The sequence below is a fragment of the Bidens hawaiensis genome, unplaced genomic scaffold, assembly GCF_021521415.1.
Source record: "Bidens hawaiensis isolate Kalapana, Puna unplaced genomic scaffold, B.hawaiensis_p1.1 tig00003058_1, whole genome shotgun sequence".
NCBI lineage: Eukaryota > Viridiplantae > Streptophyta > Magnoliopsida > Asterales > Asteraceae > Bidens > Bidens hawaiensis.
Genome location: NW_027491165.1, coordinates 2,687,790 through 2,705,586, shown reverse-complemented (window position 1 = coordinate 2,705,586; position 17,797 = coordinate 2,687,790). Strand labels below are relative to the sequence as shown.

General features: G+C 35.6%; 1 pseudogene across 1 annotated transcript; it reads left to right on the top strand.

Annotated features, from left to right (window-relative positions):
- Positions 1-1,731: 1,731 nt before the first annotated feature.
- LOC143622184 (sulfate transporter 3.1-like) lies at positions 1,732-11,937 on the top strand (annotated as a pseudogene). Its single transcript, XR_013151650.1, has 13 exons — positions 1,732-1,955; positions 8,108-8,418; positions 8,533-8,740; positions 9,289-9,460; positions 9,595-9,661; positions 9,895-10,008; positions 10,201-10,317; positions 10,522-10,648; positions 10,735-11,021; positions 11,106-11,296; positions 11,374-11,459; positions 11,560-11,636; positions 11,718-11,937. The product of XR_013151650.1 is annotated as a sulfate transporter 3.1-like (transcript).
- The last annotated feature ends 5,860 nt before the right edge of the window (positions 11,938-17,797 follow it).

The following is a 17,797-nucleotide window of genomic DNA, read 5'->3' as shown; positions in this document are numbered from 1 at the left end:
AGACATATTGTGTATCCAGAACGAAACAAAAAACGAATATGGTCGAATGGTAACAAGAACGTAGGTTTGGGAATAGAAAGTCTGCACAATGCATGTCTATTCAGCGTGCCTTGGAAACTTGGGGGGATCAAAGTGGGTGTGTTGAACTAATCTCATCGCTTTTTAACCAACCAACAGCCTTGAGCCTGCGGCCCGACGGGGCCTCCTTTGAGGGTGACTATTCTAAGGAGGGCCTCAATGTTAAGCAGTGTATTTAGAAAGTTGCATATGGGCACCTCACGCCCGCGGTTAAATTTTTGTGTGCTTCGAGTGTTGCTCCGCTTTGTGATGCTACTATGAAAACATTGCTGAATAAGCATCCCATCTTGCCCCCACCTATTTTGCTCGGGGCCTTACTCTCGAAGCCCCTTTTGGTTGTGGATATCGAAAGTGTTATGGAGTGTATTAAATCTTTCCCCAAAGGGACATCTTGTAGGAGAGATGGACCGAGGGCCCGACATATCATTGATTCTTGTAACATCCCGAAATTTCTGGAATAATATTTAATGTATTATTTACGTCGGGTGAATTAATCGAGTTAGTGGAATAATGATAATATAAAAATAAAAGTGAGCTATGGACTTGGGTTAGTAAGAAAGACCATGGGCTTAAGCCCATGACCCAAGATATATAAACCTTAATTAATCCATAATCCTTTCATTTTCACTCATTCCATACACCACCCAAAACACACACTTAAACCGTTAAAGTATGATATTGTATGGACCCAAAACCCGCTAGATCTAGTCGCGGAATGATGAGCCGACAACTTAAACCGTTAAAGTCACGAGATCCGGGTGGAATCGGGTAAAAACCGGTCAAAAGATGAGCTTAGGGATCACCCTAGCTCAGATCTGGATCGAACAGGATGAAAAACAGTGAAAACGGTGGTGAAACAAGCGAGATCTCGCTTTTCCAGCGAGATCCCGTTTTTCCAGAGACGACGACGCCAGAAAGACGGCGCCGGAGGTTGAGTCACATCAGGGAATGTTCTGGTGTGGCGCTGGAATGTTCTAAGGGTGTTAGTGGCATGACGATAGTGCGTGGTAGGGTAAGCCTATACGTGCCTTCGTTATTAAAGTGGCATAACGAGAGAACATGAGAGGACAAGCCTCTACTTGCCTCCGTTATTAAAGTGGCACAACGAGAGAACGTGGGAGGGTAAGCCTCTACGTACTCCCGTAAACAAGTGGCTAAGATGTAGGTGACAGTTAAGTGGTCAAGCGGTAAGTTGAGCAGGATAGATAGCGAGCTATATGTCTTCGGATACGTATATAATGCATGTAATGGTTGTATGGTAATTTGCTTGATTAACTAGAACTCACTTAGCGTAGCTGAATTTTAGTATGCACGCAGGTGAACATGTTGAAAGAGCTAGTATGAGGACGACACATGGCATGGATTGAACGGTTGGCATCTGAAGATGGAAGAATTGATTTTTTAAATATGATGTTTTATGTTATGGTTTTAAAGAAAAGATTAAATGTTTTGTAACGAATAGTTGAAGATAACGTTTCCGCGAAAAGTTTAAATTAACTCCAATTTGTAAGAACTGTGTTTATGAGTAAATTTGACGCTAAAGGAGGGCACCGGGATCGGGACCTTACAATTCTCTATGTGGGGAATGATCAATGACAATTGTGCGATTAATTAAGGCTATTACGGGTGTGGTTAATTTGTGGTTGGGGGTAGATGACCGGTTCTTTGGCAGAGTTTGTGGCTTCTTCCCCTTTAACCCCGCTGCTTAAGCCCGACAATGGGGTTATGCCCATTGTTGTAGGAACTATTTGGAGAAGGCTTGTATCTAAGGTGGCCATGACGAGTGTTGGGAAAGAAATGGCAAAATACCTTGGCGAATTTCAATTCGGGGTGGGGATCCCGAGCGTGGCGAAGGTGGTGACTAATAGCGCAAATAGGTTTCTAAATATGTTCCATTCTGATGGGCTGCTATTCTTGCTTACAGTCGATTTTTCTAATGCCTTCAATTTTGTGGATAGGACGACCTTCTTGCAGGAGGTTGGTGCTTGATGCACATCTATCTCCCTATGGGTCAATTTTCTATACGGGAAACCGGCTAGGTTATATGTGGGGAACGATTGTATTTCATCAACTACTGGTGTTAAACAGGGGATCCCTTGGGAACCCTCCTATTTGCATTAGCTTTACACCCCCTTATTCATCGAGTACGAGATTGTTGCAAGCTACTTTTCCATGCATGATACTTAGATGATGGCACGATTATAGGAGATGTAATTGAAGTGGCTAAAGCCTTAGATATTATTGAGTCTGAGGGGCCATATTTGGGGCTCGAGCACAATATTAAAAAAAAAACAGAAGTTTTCTAGTCGTCTTCCAATGGGGTAAAAACAAAATTAGGTTTAATTCCTAGTGAGATTGGGAGGCCGAAGCTATGTATGAAACTCCTTGGTGGTGCAGTTAGTCAGGACGCCGGTTTTATTAGTAGCTTGGCCTTTAATAAAGCTTCAAACGTAGTAGACCTAATGAGATGTCTTACTCATCTACGTGACCCTCAATATGAGCTCTTCTTGCTTCGCTCCTGTATGGGGTTTGCTAAATTGTTATTCGGTCTCCGAACATGCCATCCTATGTTTGTTAAGGATGTCGTCTCTATTTTTGACAACGGGCTCCAGGAGGTGATCGGGGATATTGTGGTATGTGTGGGTCAACTTTTTGGGGATTTTCAATGGAGCTAGCCTCTCTCCCAATTCGTTTGGGGGCTTAGGTTTATATTCAGCTGAAGATGTTTCCACATATGCTTTCCTATCATCGAGAGCACAATCTTGGAAGTTACAGGACCACATTTTCTGGGATTATGGTATAGATGGTTTGGATTCGGATTATGGGTGTGCGTTGGATTGTTTTCATAGTTCCCTTCCCGATCTTTATCTTGGCGGGTTCACAAATAAGGACACCCCCACCCCCCCACCCCCAAAGCCCAACATGTTTTGGCGAGGCCCTTTATAGTAAAATCGTCCAAAGTTTGGGAGAGGAGTTTAACTTAGCAACTCACCAGAGATCGGTGTCAGAATTCCTTCATGCTCCATATACTCAAGATTTCTTGAACATGTCGGCAGTGGAACACCAAGCCATTCTTAAATAACGTTTAATGATCCCACTATTCCTAGTTGATGAGCCATGTCTGGTGTGCCGTAAAGTTTGGTTGGATAATTTTGGCGAACATATCGTTCATTGCAAGGAGCTTCCAGGTTCTAAATATATACATGATTTGGTCAGAAATGTCTTTGGTCAGAAATGTCTCGGCTAACAAAGAAGCTCCCGTGAATTTCTTGTCAGATCCTTTTGAAGGGAGGTCTACTCTTCGGCCAGCAGACATTATTGTGTTTGGATGGGCAGGGGAGAAGCACGCTTGTATTGACCTTACTAGAGTATCCCCCTTGTTCCTTACAATAGTATCCCCCTTGTTGGGCTTAGGGATACCAGGTTTGTTGTTATCAGGCTATGTTGAAGGCGGTGTCAGGAAAAATTGTTAAGCATGACAAAGCATGTGTTGAGAATCAACACGTCTTCATTCATTTTGCTTTTGATACATTTGGGTCCCTTGGCCCCGAAGCTATTATGTTTCTTAAAAGAATTCAACGGTTCGTGCACAATAACTTATCGACGCCAAATAACTATAACTTTGTTTTTATTAGGATCGGGTTTGCCATTCAAAAGAGGGTGGCAGAACAGTTTGTTGCCCACTTATCTATCTCTCTATTATAATTGGATCTTTATATTTAATACATGAAATATAAGTTTCATAAAATATGTTTATGTCATCAAAAAAAAATAAAAAATAAAAATAAAAATAAAAAATTTATTAGAATGAGGAAAGAAAAAAATCGTAAAATATTATTTTTAAAAAAAGTTAAAAATAAGTCTTTAATAATTCTCTAATTCTCTTTTTAAAAAGAGTTATCTCTAGATCTCATCCATATATATATATGGATGCCAAATATTATTTTTTTACATGTAAAATCTTAAAGAACTATTGTTTTACATGCAAAATGTTAATAAGGTTTGTTGTTTTGTGTGTAAAATATTAATGAAAAATGTTATTTTAAATGTAAAATATTAATAAAATCTTAAAAAAAATGTTGTTTTTACTTGTAAAATGTTAATGAGATTTGTAGTTTTATGTAAAAAATGTTACGAAAATTGTTAATTTATAAATGTTAATTAAAAGTGTTATTTTACATGTAAAATATTAATGTTTACATGTAGAATCTTAAAAAACTATTATTTTACATGTAAAATGTTAATGATATTTGTTGTTTTGCATGTAAAATGTTAATGAAAAGTGTTATTTTACATGTAAAATAATAAAGAACTTTTGTTTTACATGTAAAATATTAATGAGCTTTGTTGTTTACGTGTAAAATGTTAACGAAAAGTGTTATCCCCCATGCTAAAAAAAGCTAACCCTCATAAAAACTAAACTAAACCCGAAGACTAAATCAAATTTTTTTTTTTAATTTTGAACTAGAGAATGCTAGATAAACATTTATGTTTTCTTACTGTTTTTTTTTTATTTTTTTCGTTTTTTTTTTGTTTTATAGTTTTTTTAATTATATTTTTGATTATTTTTGGAGTGATGTTTTTTCTCTTACAAAAATGATATGATGCAAGTGATTGATGGTGTAACATAATGATATAGGGAAATGATCAAGGGTTGATAAGGGTGTTCCTCACTTTTTTGGAGTTTCCTTTTGAACCAAATTATATATATATATATATATATATATATATATATATATATATATTAAAGAAAGATTTTTCATAACTAAAGAAATACATCATATTTTGATAGTGAGCGGCATATCTGATACACTAAGTGGTGGACTTAGAAAATCTTTTCATGCGGAACAAAAGTTTTTGAGCTAGGTTGGTTGCCTATCACTATAAGATAATATGTTTTTGTCTGATTTGGTAGATCGAGTCGGTTCTTATTAAAACAATAATCAAACTAAATTTTAGTTAACCGAAAATAGCATAAGAAAATGTAAAATGAAAATACAATATATCTAGTGTTGTAAAACTTGCTAGGCGTTAGGGAAATAGCCATTAACCGGGGTTAATCATATTAGAATTTATTTTTAATTTAAAAAATAACATATATATACAAACTTTGATGTATAAAATTTTCAATTTAGACAAACTTTGACCAAATAATGGTTTATAGATTACTATTTGAGGGGTACCAACTAGTGATTATCAAGGATTTTTACAACCATGTATATATCTAAGCAACAAAAATTTTGAAATACTTCCATGAAGTATTATTAAGCACAAAAATATATCATTCATGGCTGATCATACCTTATTTAAGCAAATACTTAAAACTTGTAGAATCAAACGCCATAGCGAAAGGACTAACAAGTTTTCTACTGTGTAATCTTTCTCATCTCAATTAAGTTTTTCTCGTAACAGACACAAATTAAATGATGTCTAATTTAATATGTTTAGTTTCTAAATGATATATAACATTTTTAACTATAAGCAATTAAGTATAGTAGTTTTGTTGTCTATAAAGATCCGGGTTTTCAGGAAATTCAAACTATAATATAGCATATGGTTTTGGATTCATAGAATTTGGGCACAATAGCCAGAAGCAGCCACATATTCTGTATTGGTAGTGGATATGGAAACAATTGTTTGCTTCTTACACTACCATGACACCAGTCTGTTGCATAGAAATTAGCGTCTACCAGTGGTTGACTTCTTGTTCAGGAGCGTCTACCAGTGGTTGACTTCTTGTTCAGGTTGAATTCTCTATAGTCATTGTTTGTATAAGAAAATAAATCAGACTATAAGTCCTTAGGAAATAAACCTAAGTTCGGTTTACCCTTAAAATATCAAAGGATTATTTCATGTGCAGCCAGATGAGACAATATTGGATTAGCATGATATCTAGCACATAGACAGACATAAAACATGATATGCAGTAACCATGGCTCTATATGCATGTTGATCTACCGATGCACCATTTTCATTTACACTCAGCTTGTCATGGGTGTTAACCAGGGTTGATGCACCCTTTTAATCAATAAACTTGAATCGGGTAAGCACATCCTTCACGTATTTTGATATATTGATAAAAATCTCATCTTTCCGTTGTAACACTTGTAACCCAATAAAGAGGCTTAATTGCCCCATTAGACTCATTTAAAATATGGATTACATAACGAGCTCAAACTCCTTAGATATCGAGTTATTTGTCGATCCGAAGATAACATCATCTACGTATACATAAACTAGTAATAGATCTATTCCTCAAAACAACATCCTCTCAATAGCACCTCTTGTAAATTTGTTCTTAAGAAGATGTGATAATGTTTCATAACAAACCCGTGGTGCTTGATTAAGACCATAATGGGCCTTATCAAACAATAAACTCGGTCAGGATAATTAGGATTTTGAAAGCCTAATTGTTGGCATATATATACCTATTTAACAACCTTTCCATATAAGAATGCTGACTTAACACCTAGCTGATAGACTTTAAATAATCTAGATGTAGCATAAGCTAAAAATATTCTAATAGCTTTAAGCGTGCAATCAGTGCAAACACTTCTTCATAATTCATTGTTTTTTTGTCTTTAGAGAATCCTTAACCAACTAATCTTGCTTTATTTCTAAAAACAATACCTTGTTCATCTTATTTTTCTAAACACCTAGGTCAACCAATTCACATACTTTTAAATTCTTAAACTACCTTAACTCCTCATACATTTCCGCAACTTAACTACTCTCTTTTAATGCAATTTCAGCATTTTTAGGTTCTATTTACAAGATAAAGTACGTGAGCAAGCATTCAAGTGCTCATCTAAAAGTGAGGTTGAGGATTCAAATATTTGCAAGTGTAAGGTTAAGATAGAAAGATTTTAGGTTAAAAAAATCAAATAAAGTTGTATCTAATATTAGTTCTCGAAGATCTTCGTTTCCGTGTAAAACAAAACTCTCCAATTACAACAATTAAATATAAATGAGATGTAAATAAAATTATAAAAAATTCAATCACATAAACCAAGATCTTAGAATATTCGTATTTTGCTTACTTAAAGGGCACTGTTCCGTAGGTATAGATAGATTAATAATTCTTATTTTAAACTCAATATAGTATCGAAGTACAAACGAAACCGGAACCTAACCATTGCTAATAGTTTGGTTTTGTTGGGTTTAAATTTTCAACGGTCCGGTTTTAATTTTCGGCGACAAAAGCGTTACAAACAGCTTAGCTCACAGTTTAATTTAAAATCATCAAAACCGAACCACAAACACAAGTACGTAAACTGTTATTTTTAACTGAAAAAAAAAACTATGACAACATCATACTCAAATTAAAGAGAATTAAATAGTCGTTTTTATTGTGCAATTTTAAAAAAAATATATTAACGTGCGAAAACGTTATGACCGTTTAAAAATCACAAGGATATTTGGGTTAAAGTGAAAATATAAAGAATATATGGATAAAAGATGAAGGATCAAAGTTATAACTATTCTTTGATTTTACAAAAGTTAATTAAAGTTAAGGGTAAATCTTGTAGATATTTTTGAAAAAAATATAAAATGCATGTGAGTTTTTATGTTAGAAAGAATACTTTATCCTTCTTTAAACTTATACAATATACTTGAAAATTTGTAAAACCTTTAAAATTACAGTCTTAATTTGCCCTTCACTTTTATATTATATGGTATAGATATACATATAGACATTCGTTAAAAAATCATCCCTAAGAGAACCTCTAAACGGGTGTCAAATATACTCCTTTCTAAAAAAAAAAAAAAAAAAAAAAAAGAATTTATAGACTCATGTACGTATTTTACTGATAATTAAGTCGGATACAGGAAGGATGATTGAAGATTCTAAGTTGTAAGCCACCACATAACATTTACAACGTGTCCAATCCTAACATTATTGTCACACTAGTGGTTCCACTCCCCCACTCAAAAGCCACTATATAAACCAACTCATCTTCACCTTCATCTTCAACCTCCAACCTTAACCATCTTCCACCACCTGAAAAATGGGCACCGGATAATACAGCTCCAAACTCAACCAGCAACCACACAAAGTCGCCATCCCGCCGCCTCAACCGTTCATAAAATCATTAAAAAACACTGTGAAAGAAACACTGTTCCCTGATGATCCACTCAGGCAGTTCAAAAACCAACCACCGTCACGTAAATTCATCCTTGGAGTTCAATACATCTTCCCCATTTTCGACTGGGCGTCGAGTTATAATTTAAGTTTCTTTAAATCCAATGTTATTGCGGGTATCACCATTTCAAGTTTAGCAATTCCTCAAGGAATCAGTTATGCTAAACTGGCTAACCTCCCCCCGATTCTCGGACTATGTAAGTTCTTTATGTTGATGTAACCAACTCATGATATTAGATATAGTACGAGGAACAACAAGTTGAAAAGGTGTTTTTTTTTTATATAAATATATGTTTTTGGGTTTTTGGCAGATTCGAGTTTTATTCCGCCATTGGTGTATGCTATGATGGGAAGTTCGAAGGATTTGGCGGTTGGGACGGTGGCGGTGGCTTCGCTGCTGACAGGTTCCATGTTAGGGGCGGTGGTGAATGCTAATGAAAACCCGAAGTTGTATCTTCAGTTAGCTTTCACGGCCACCTTCTTCGCTGGAGTGATTCAAGCTTCACTTGGAATCTTGAGGTTAATCTATGCACAACTTTAATACATATTTATTAATCTCAATTTAGCATAAATGACATCAATATGTATCGTATAGAAGATAACACTAAATTATTAGAAAATAAAAACAACACATTTAAATCAATTAGTTTCTAAAAATTATTCATGCTTTTTTTGTATTTTGGGTATTTTTTCAATACAAATAACTATATAATTGATTTATTGATAGTTTTTTTTTTAAATTTTAACGGTGTAATAATAATATACTAATCTATAGTCTACACATGACTTACAAATGTATAAATTTTATAATAAATAAAATATGTTTATATTTTCTTAAACAACGATTTATTTTGTTTAACGTCAAAGAAGTGGGTTATTCTTATAAACCTCTTGACATATATGAATATGCGTATGTATTATTTTAAAAAATATATTATTGGATGACTAGATAATATTATTTATAGAAAGGCAGAATAAAGAATATAAAATGGTATGCTAATCCATGAATATTGGGGGCTTTAGAAAGAGGTTAACTAACATAATTGCTATTTTAATCCATGCATCAGGCTCGGGTTTATTGTTGATTTCTTGTCACATGCGACCATCGTAGGGTTTATGGGTGGCGCTGCGACGGTGGTTTGCTTACAGCAGCTAAAAGGAATACTGGGTCTCGAACACTTCACTCATGGCACAGATCTCGTCTCCGTTTTGCGATCTGTCTTCTCTCAAACGCACGAGGTTCTTGAAAACTTTCTTTACATAAATTATTATTATTATTTTCGTTCCTGTTTTACTAAAGAGTAATTAAACTTTTAACATATATATATATTGTTCTTATTTTGATAATTTATAAGTAGCATATGTAATTGCAGTGGAGGTGGGAGAGTGCAGTTTTGGGTATTTGCTTCCTATTCCTATCTCATGGTCGCTAGATATGTTGTAAGTGTTAATTTGTTTGTTTTTTTTTCAAACTTTTTTTAACGACCAACTAAGTAACGCCTTTTAATCTCCTTTAAAAATGTCAATTTAAAAAAAGAATAAAGAAAAACCCTTAATAAAATAATCAGTTATTTGTGAACATGATTATAAAATTATAAACATGTGATATGATCAGAAGATACTGTTAGTGTTACTAATTTACTATTATTAAAATGAATATTAATATGAAACAGAGCACAAAACAACCGAAGCTATTTTGGATATCTGCAATGGCTCCGTTGACATCGGTGATCTTAGGAAGCATTCTTGTTTATCTCACTCTTGCCGAAAAACATGGCGTTCAAGTGGTTAGTTTCTTTGAAACATGTTTGATACATATCGTATCTTTATTTCCACATGTAATAAAAACTTAATACTAGTCAGCACAACAAAAATCCATGACACACTTGACACGAAATAAGACAAGAGATCCGACTAGTTTCGTTATTTATTTATAGTGAACTTACAAAGTATAACAATTTTCTTTATGTGCAATACAGATTGGGGAACTATAGAAAGGTTTAAATCCTATTACAATAACAGACTTGTCGTTTGGATCACAATACTTATCTTCGGCGATAAAAACTGGTATCGTCACAGGTGTCATTGCCCTCGCTGTAAGTCACTTGTACCTTCTCCTTTACCATTTGTACGCTCGGTTTGTTTCTTTCCACTTGCAATTTCTTTTCAAAACTCCGAAGAAAATGCACTTCTAGAGACTATTGTTTGAACAAAATCTTGATAACCGAAATGCCCTACAAAAATGTACAAGTCATCAAAGCATGTTTGTGACAGTGGTAATAATAATGTAATTTAAACAGGAAGGAATTGCGGTTGGAAGAAGCTTTGTCATGTTCAAAAACCACAACATTGATGGCAACAAAGAGATGATTGCCTTTGGCATGATGAACATTGCCGGTTCATGCACTTCTTGCTACCTCACCACCGGTGTGTAGAATAATCATTATATCCTTTTATACAAATACTTTGCATTAGTTTCTAATTCATTTTTCTTCGTGTATTTTTTATTTTAGGGCCATTCTCGCGTTCTGCTGTGAACTTTAACGCCGGATGTAAAACCGGGGTATCAAACATTGTAATGGCGATTGCAGTGATGATAAAATTGTTGTTCCTAACACCATTGTTTTATTACACGCCCCTTGTTGTGTTGTCTTCCATTATTATCTCAGCTATGCTCGGCCTTATTAATTATGAAGAAGCTATCCATCTATGGAGTCTAGACAAATTTGACTTTGTTGTATGCATGAGTGCATACTTCGGTGTTGTCTTCGCGAGTGTTGAGATTGGATTGGTTATCGCGGTATAGTACTTTACATTATAAATTTTTCATTAAATTCTTTTTAATTTTTCACACTATAATCTAGTTGAAATGGGACAAATGTAGGTTGCACTGTCACTACTTAGGGTACTCTTATTCGTTGCAAGGCCAAGAACATCAACACTAGGTCACATACCCGATTCCACGATTTATAGAAGCATGGATCAATACCAAAATGTGAAAACAATTCCCGGAATCTTGATCCTTCAAATTGATGCACCAATTTACTTTGCTAACTCAAGCTACTTGAGAGAAAGGTACAAGTAATCGACATTTGGTCGGAAAATACATCTTTATTTACAAGCTTTATATTTAAATTTTCGTTTGAAATTAGGATTTCAAGATGGGTTGATGAAGAGGAAGATAGGTTGAAGTCTTCAGAGGAAGATAGCTTGCAATATGTCATTCTTTCCTTAAGTGGTAAGTAATCAAATGTTAATCACAGATTATGTGTACATATTTTGACAATAAAACTATAAAATGTTAAATAATAACGATTATGGATTATTCGATGGTTTAGCGGTTGGAAACATTGACACAAGCGGGATTACAATGCTTGGAGAGGTTAAAAAGCTTATGGAAAGAAGAGGGCTAAAGGTATATATTATTTTTCTCTAAATTTTATTATTTAAACTTGAGGGATACATGACTGAATCCAAGTTTTGTGCTTATTTATAGTTGGTTTTTGCGAACCCGGGAGGAGAGGTGATAAAGAAGATGAACAAAGGAAAGTTGATAGACGTTATCGGGCAAGAATGGATATATCTGACCGTTGGAGAGGCTGTGGGAGCTTGTAACTTCATGCTTCATACATACAAGAATGTTGAAAAGCCGACTTCAACCAGAGGTGACGACAATGTCTAGTTGATTGTGGTTAAATAATCATTTGACAATATTTGTCGTATTCATAACTATAAATAATTTGTATATTTATTACCTTGTTTTGCCTACTTCTTCATTATGTAAACTGTTTTCTTTTTGACCATCAGTACAAGTCTGCAAAGAAAAACATATTGTAATGATGGGAGTTATGAAATGAAGTTATTTTGGAGTTTGGAAAGACAAACAGTGAATTGCATTTGTTCTTCATTTTGCGTACGTCCGATTTGATTGACCACCGGACTTGCATTTGATGGCCTACAATGCCATAACTTAATCACAGATGATCTAGCCTACAATATCTTAATAATATGCAATGACTCTCCGGAGTCAAACCAAATATAAACATATTAAAAGTTACTAAATTATATCCACACATTTGAACATATGATAATTTTCTTTATGTGGAACACAAATTGGGGATTTGAAGAAAGGGTTAAATACGATTTTAATTACGGACTAGTCATTTGGATCACAATATCTGTTGTGGATTGAAATTTCAAGAATCTTGGAAGGCATAATTATAAAGAGAATTCTCGCAATACATAAGGATCACAGACAGACAGAAACCTCATTAAGTATTGTTGTTTACTATCATTATCCTTTCACCCTTGAATTAATTTTGCAAGCAACAGTCTCAATTAATGCTCGGCTGAACACTTGGTCAAACATTGAAGATTAGAGACGTTGGGGGCTGTTACATTATGTTTATGACAAAGATATTCAATCCGTTACCGCTCCAGAATCATCGCCATGACAATTAATGCTCATTATTGTTACTTGAAACTCATGTAACTATATATTAGAAGTTGTTTAGACCGCATAAGACACATTGCACACACCGTACTACACTCTCTTATACGCATAGTTGCGATCAAGCACATCCAACACTTGTAATAATCATTTTTAATTAATATAATTGAGGCAGCGGGATAGTTTTCCCCTCTCTAGATTTTTTACCGGAGATCCTCTAAGGATCAAAGGTTTTTCCTCGCTAAATCGTTATGTCACGTGCAACATTTACTTTCTATTTCAGTTACATATTCAAGCATCCTACCTCACATACAAAGTTGTTACTTGATTATCCTTATGTATTTTTTTACCAAAACAATTTGGCGCCCACCGTGGGGCAAGTGGTGCTTGACACATTCCAATTTTAGTTTTCATGATCATTCACTACCCTTTAATCATCACCAATGGCATCTCAATTGAATGAATCATCGTCTCCAAGCAAGTCGACTCATCTATCAACTCAATCTACGAGTGTGGGTCTGAACCAGTCTTTACCATTATGTCACCACCTCCAAGGTCGGATAACTCTGCAAAGAATACATCCTCTAGCTTGCCTTATTCACCATTTTCTCGGGCTGAGGATCCTATCATGGTTTCAAACAACGACATACTTTCTTTGTTCAACCAAATCCGAAAGCAAATGGCTGAGCAACAACAAACCAACAAAACATTCTTGGAAGAGATACAAAAGTTGAAATTAGAGAAGACCAAAGCAATGGAGCCGATAGTTATCTCGCAGCCTAGGATGATGAACTTTGAAGCCTCAGGATCAAGAGCAAAAGCAATGAAAATTTCAGCACATTAGGATCTTAGGGAAAAAGAATTGATGATGTCATTCCTATGGATCCTCTGCCTGAAGTTCATAATTATGAATTACATGCCAAGATCACAGCAACAAGGATCTCCTTGAAAGGATCCTAGAATTATCGCATAAGGATCCTAATACCGATAACATCATTCAGAATCATATTTTAATATCTAACAAAGTTGGATATGCCATGATACAGGGATGAATACTACAATGTCTAGGGAGTTACAAAAGTTGAAGAACATGATTCTAGCATACCCGACATAATTCAACCTATATCGGAAGTGATTGGTGCAAGTACGAAGGTTTCGAGGTTCGCCTCAACAATATGTGATGCTGAAATCCCGAAACACTTACAAACTCCCAACATGAGGCTCTATGATGGAACGACAGATACCGAAGAACATGTGGCTCAATACAAATAAAGGATGAAGATCATACCCATCTCAATGTAGCTAAAAGAAGCCTACTTATGAAAAGGCTTTGGATCAACTCTTACATGAGTAGCCTTAAAATGGCTATTTATTGTCCCTCCTAATTCAATTACTTCTTTCACACATTTAGTAACTTATTTAATAACCAGTTTTCTTGTAGCATGTCATTTGAGAAGCTAATTAATGATTTATACACGATCACTCAAAAACTTGAAGAATATCTTAAAGATCATGTTGGCATGTTCAGCAGGGAAGCATTGGATATCCCAAACATAGACATGGCTACAACAGTCCAAGCTTTCAAGATGGGATTGAGGAGTAGTTCTTCATTCTATGAGGATCTTGTTATGAATCCTTATAAAAACTTAGACGGAGTTAGTAATCGGGCTCTACGGTTCATCATGCTAGAAGAAGATCAAAGGATCCAAGAAAGGACCAATGCACCAGCATATAGCTATGATTGTCCCAACCTAAAATCAGAGCCTTCATCTCAGCCATCATAAAAATCGAGACCTTACACATGACCTAACAATCATAAAATTAACTTTTTGCAGGATGAAGACAATGAGGAAGAAGAATATCCAAGAATCAGTGATTTTTGTTTTTCTGTTGATATGTTTGGACTAATGTTTGCTATGAAGGATCTTGGTGATAAGGCTCGATGACCAAGAAATAATGACAATGTTTCATCTTAGAAATATCAATCCAAGTGGTGTTCTTACCAAAAGACTTTGGCCATACAACTGAAAATTGTATCGCATTAAGAAAGGAAATCAGCCACCTTTTGAGCAAAGGATACTTAAAGGGTCTTTTGGGAAGAAAAGGGACAAAATACAAGAGGATAACTAGCACGCCAAAAGATCGACATCTCCTCCTCCAGATGCAAGAATAGATAATGTCGCACCCCAACCTAAGGTGGAAATATTGGGACGCGAACTGATTTCTCACAGCTGACAAGGTATTATCATACAATTTAAATATGACAATATCTAATTTATTTATTTAAACTTAATAAACTACGCATCTCCTCAACTTGTTACAAATAAATCCAAAAACAAATAAATCAAACTAGTTGTCTGTTTTTATATAATTGTTTTGGTCAAAAATTGGATTCAAGGATGATGTAACCAAATCAGTTTTGTGAGGTAGGTTTCTTGAACAACAATGGTGATTATGCGAGTAAAAATGGGAATGAACACAAGGATTTTGTTACGAGGAAAAGCCCTTGATCAGTAAGTGATCACCGGCATAAAAACCCCCAGGTGATGACGATCTTCTATCACCACTTCTAATAATAATCAAAGTAAACATTTACAATGTGGAAGATCAGGCAACGATTACAAGAGAAAGCTAAGTGTGAGTGTTACAAGTGAGTATTCGTTGTGTGTCCTATATTAGTGTCAGAGCTTCAATAAATTGATAAAATACAAATAACTAAACTCCTAATTTTTCACCTCTATTCAAGCTCACTTCTCCCATGTAGTTGTTAGACGCTTTGACTACATTGCTAAATGACTTGGACAGCGAAATAATAGGGTAGAATTGGTCATTAGCCGTTTTACCTGCTATAATATCAATAATAAAGAGAACAATCATTAGTAAATAGTAATATGTACTGAGGATCCTTGATCCTGACAAAATCTCGAACATATGCTAAGGATAACTGATCCAGAACATATGCCAGAATAATATATCAACAACATCAAATTTCTGAGCCCTAACAATTGCCTCCGAAATGGTGGTTGTGATAAGATCACAGCCGTCATTTTTCCTTTAAATTCAAACCCTGCAAAATAGGCAAGATTTGGCATGCCAAAGATAATTATTATATATCTATAGGGTTTTCTTGGTAACTCCACTTCCAACTATATATCTGACGCTTCTTATTACTCTTTCTTCATAAATCAGCGGAACAAAAATCAAGTATCCTTTCTTCTCTTTCTTTTTCTCTTTCTCTTTCTATTGATTTTATAATATGTCGGAGATACACATTCCTTCCTCCGAGAAATCGGAATCTGATGAATAGCATTCACAAAACTTTCTTACTCATCCATCTTCCAAGATCTGTAAGCTCACAGATCCAAAAATTAACACTTTAACTCCCCTATTACCATCTGGCACTGTCTTTCGTCCCTTCGATTCCTCACAGAGGAGCGATTTTCATTCCCGGACATGGGTTTGCTTTCTGTCTTGTCCGTTCCTTATCGGATACTCATATCCCTTCCCGTACTTTACTCAAAGTTTCTTCACCTTGACCGGCATAAGCTATATATTCAAGTTATGACGATGTTATAGAGAGTGTTGTCTACTATAGAGGAGATCATTGAAAAGGAAGGTCTTGAGTTTTGTTAGGCCATGAATTTTATACTGAGGATCCTTTATCCTTGACTATCTTGTGGATAGTTTATCCTTGAAATATATATCAGGATACAAAGGATCGACGATCCTCGGTATTACTTGTTTACTAATGATTGCGTTTAGTATGGTGATGTGTTAGACAGGTGTAGCAACTTTAAGACGTACTTGTACCAATTATCCTCACAGAGCATTCTCTAGCTGAAGCATGGATCTAGGATCCTAGTTCAATGTGGCTGTTAATGGACGAACTCATGTGAAGATGAACGTGCAAATATCAATACGGCTATAAGACTCATTCTCCCGCTTTCTCGCTACTGGATGGCTATTAGCACGTGGTCAAAGGTCGTGGAGCGGCTAGGTGGGAGACTTCCGGATAATTAGGGAATATTGTTAGTGATATTTTTATTTAAACAAGCTATGATCGAGTAGGATAACACATGTATAATCACACACACTAAGAGCAGAAACAAGCCTTCTCTCTACACACTAGCTTACTTTGTAATCTCGATCATTTACTCCATAATACTTGTAACCACCTTTTATTATCAATATAATCGACGGTGATAGTTTTCACCATCTGGGGGTTTTTTGTGCCGGAGACCACAATAATCACATACTTGACCAAAGGTTACCTTGTTGATCATTGACTAAAGTAATTCGACCAAAGATTATCTTATTAATCCTTGACCGAAGTTATTTTACCAAAGATTACCTTGAAGTTTTGACTGAAGTAAGACTATCTTGGTTAAGAGCTTTTTCCCTCGTGATCAAACCTTTGTGTTCACCAATATTACGCTTATACACTTGTCATTATTGAGTTAGCACCTTACCTCACATAACAGATTTGGATACTTGATCCTTAGCAGATTTTTGTCCAAAACAATTTGGCGCCCACCGTGGGGCAATTGGTGCTATAATCCGAATTATTCCTATCAATTTACAATTTTTCATACCCATATCACTTTCAATGGCCTCTCAATCCACCTCTGCATCATCAACCATGCCATCATCGATTTCTCTCTCATCAAGGACCTTGCCACCAATGCCTCCGCCAATCACGGAAGCACAACGAACTGCTGCTGCTAGAAGCAAGACGCAACTACCAGTCTTCCAGAGCTCAAAAACCGATGCTGCTGCCCCGATGGTTAACACTAACAGTTATGTTTCATCTTTGTTTTCGAAGGTTAAATCATACATGGAGCAGCAGAACAAGACCAACCAAAGGATCCTTCGTGAGATAGAAGATCTTAAGAAGACTAAGAGGCCAGCAGAGGATCTCACTCCCCTGATGCCCAGGATGCTGGATTTCACCTCTCCAGGATCCATGGCTCAGCTTTTGTAAGGATCATCAATCCTTCAACAGGGGTCCATGGGTCAGCAGGCTCAAGGATCCTCACAGTTTCAGCAAGGATCATCAATCCTTCAGCAGGGGTCCATGGGTCAGCAGGCTCAAGGATCCTCACTGTTTCAGCCAGGATCATCCATCC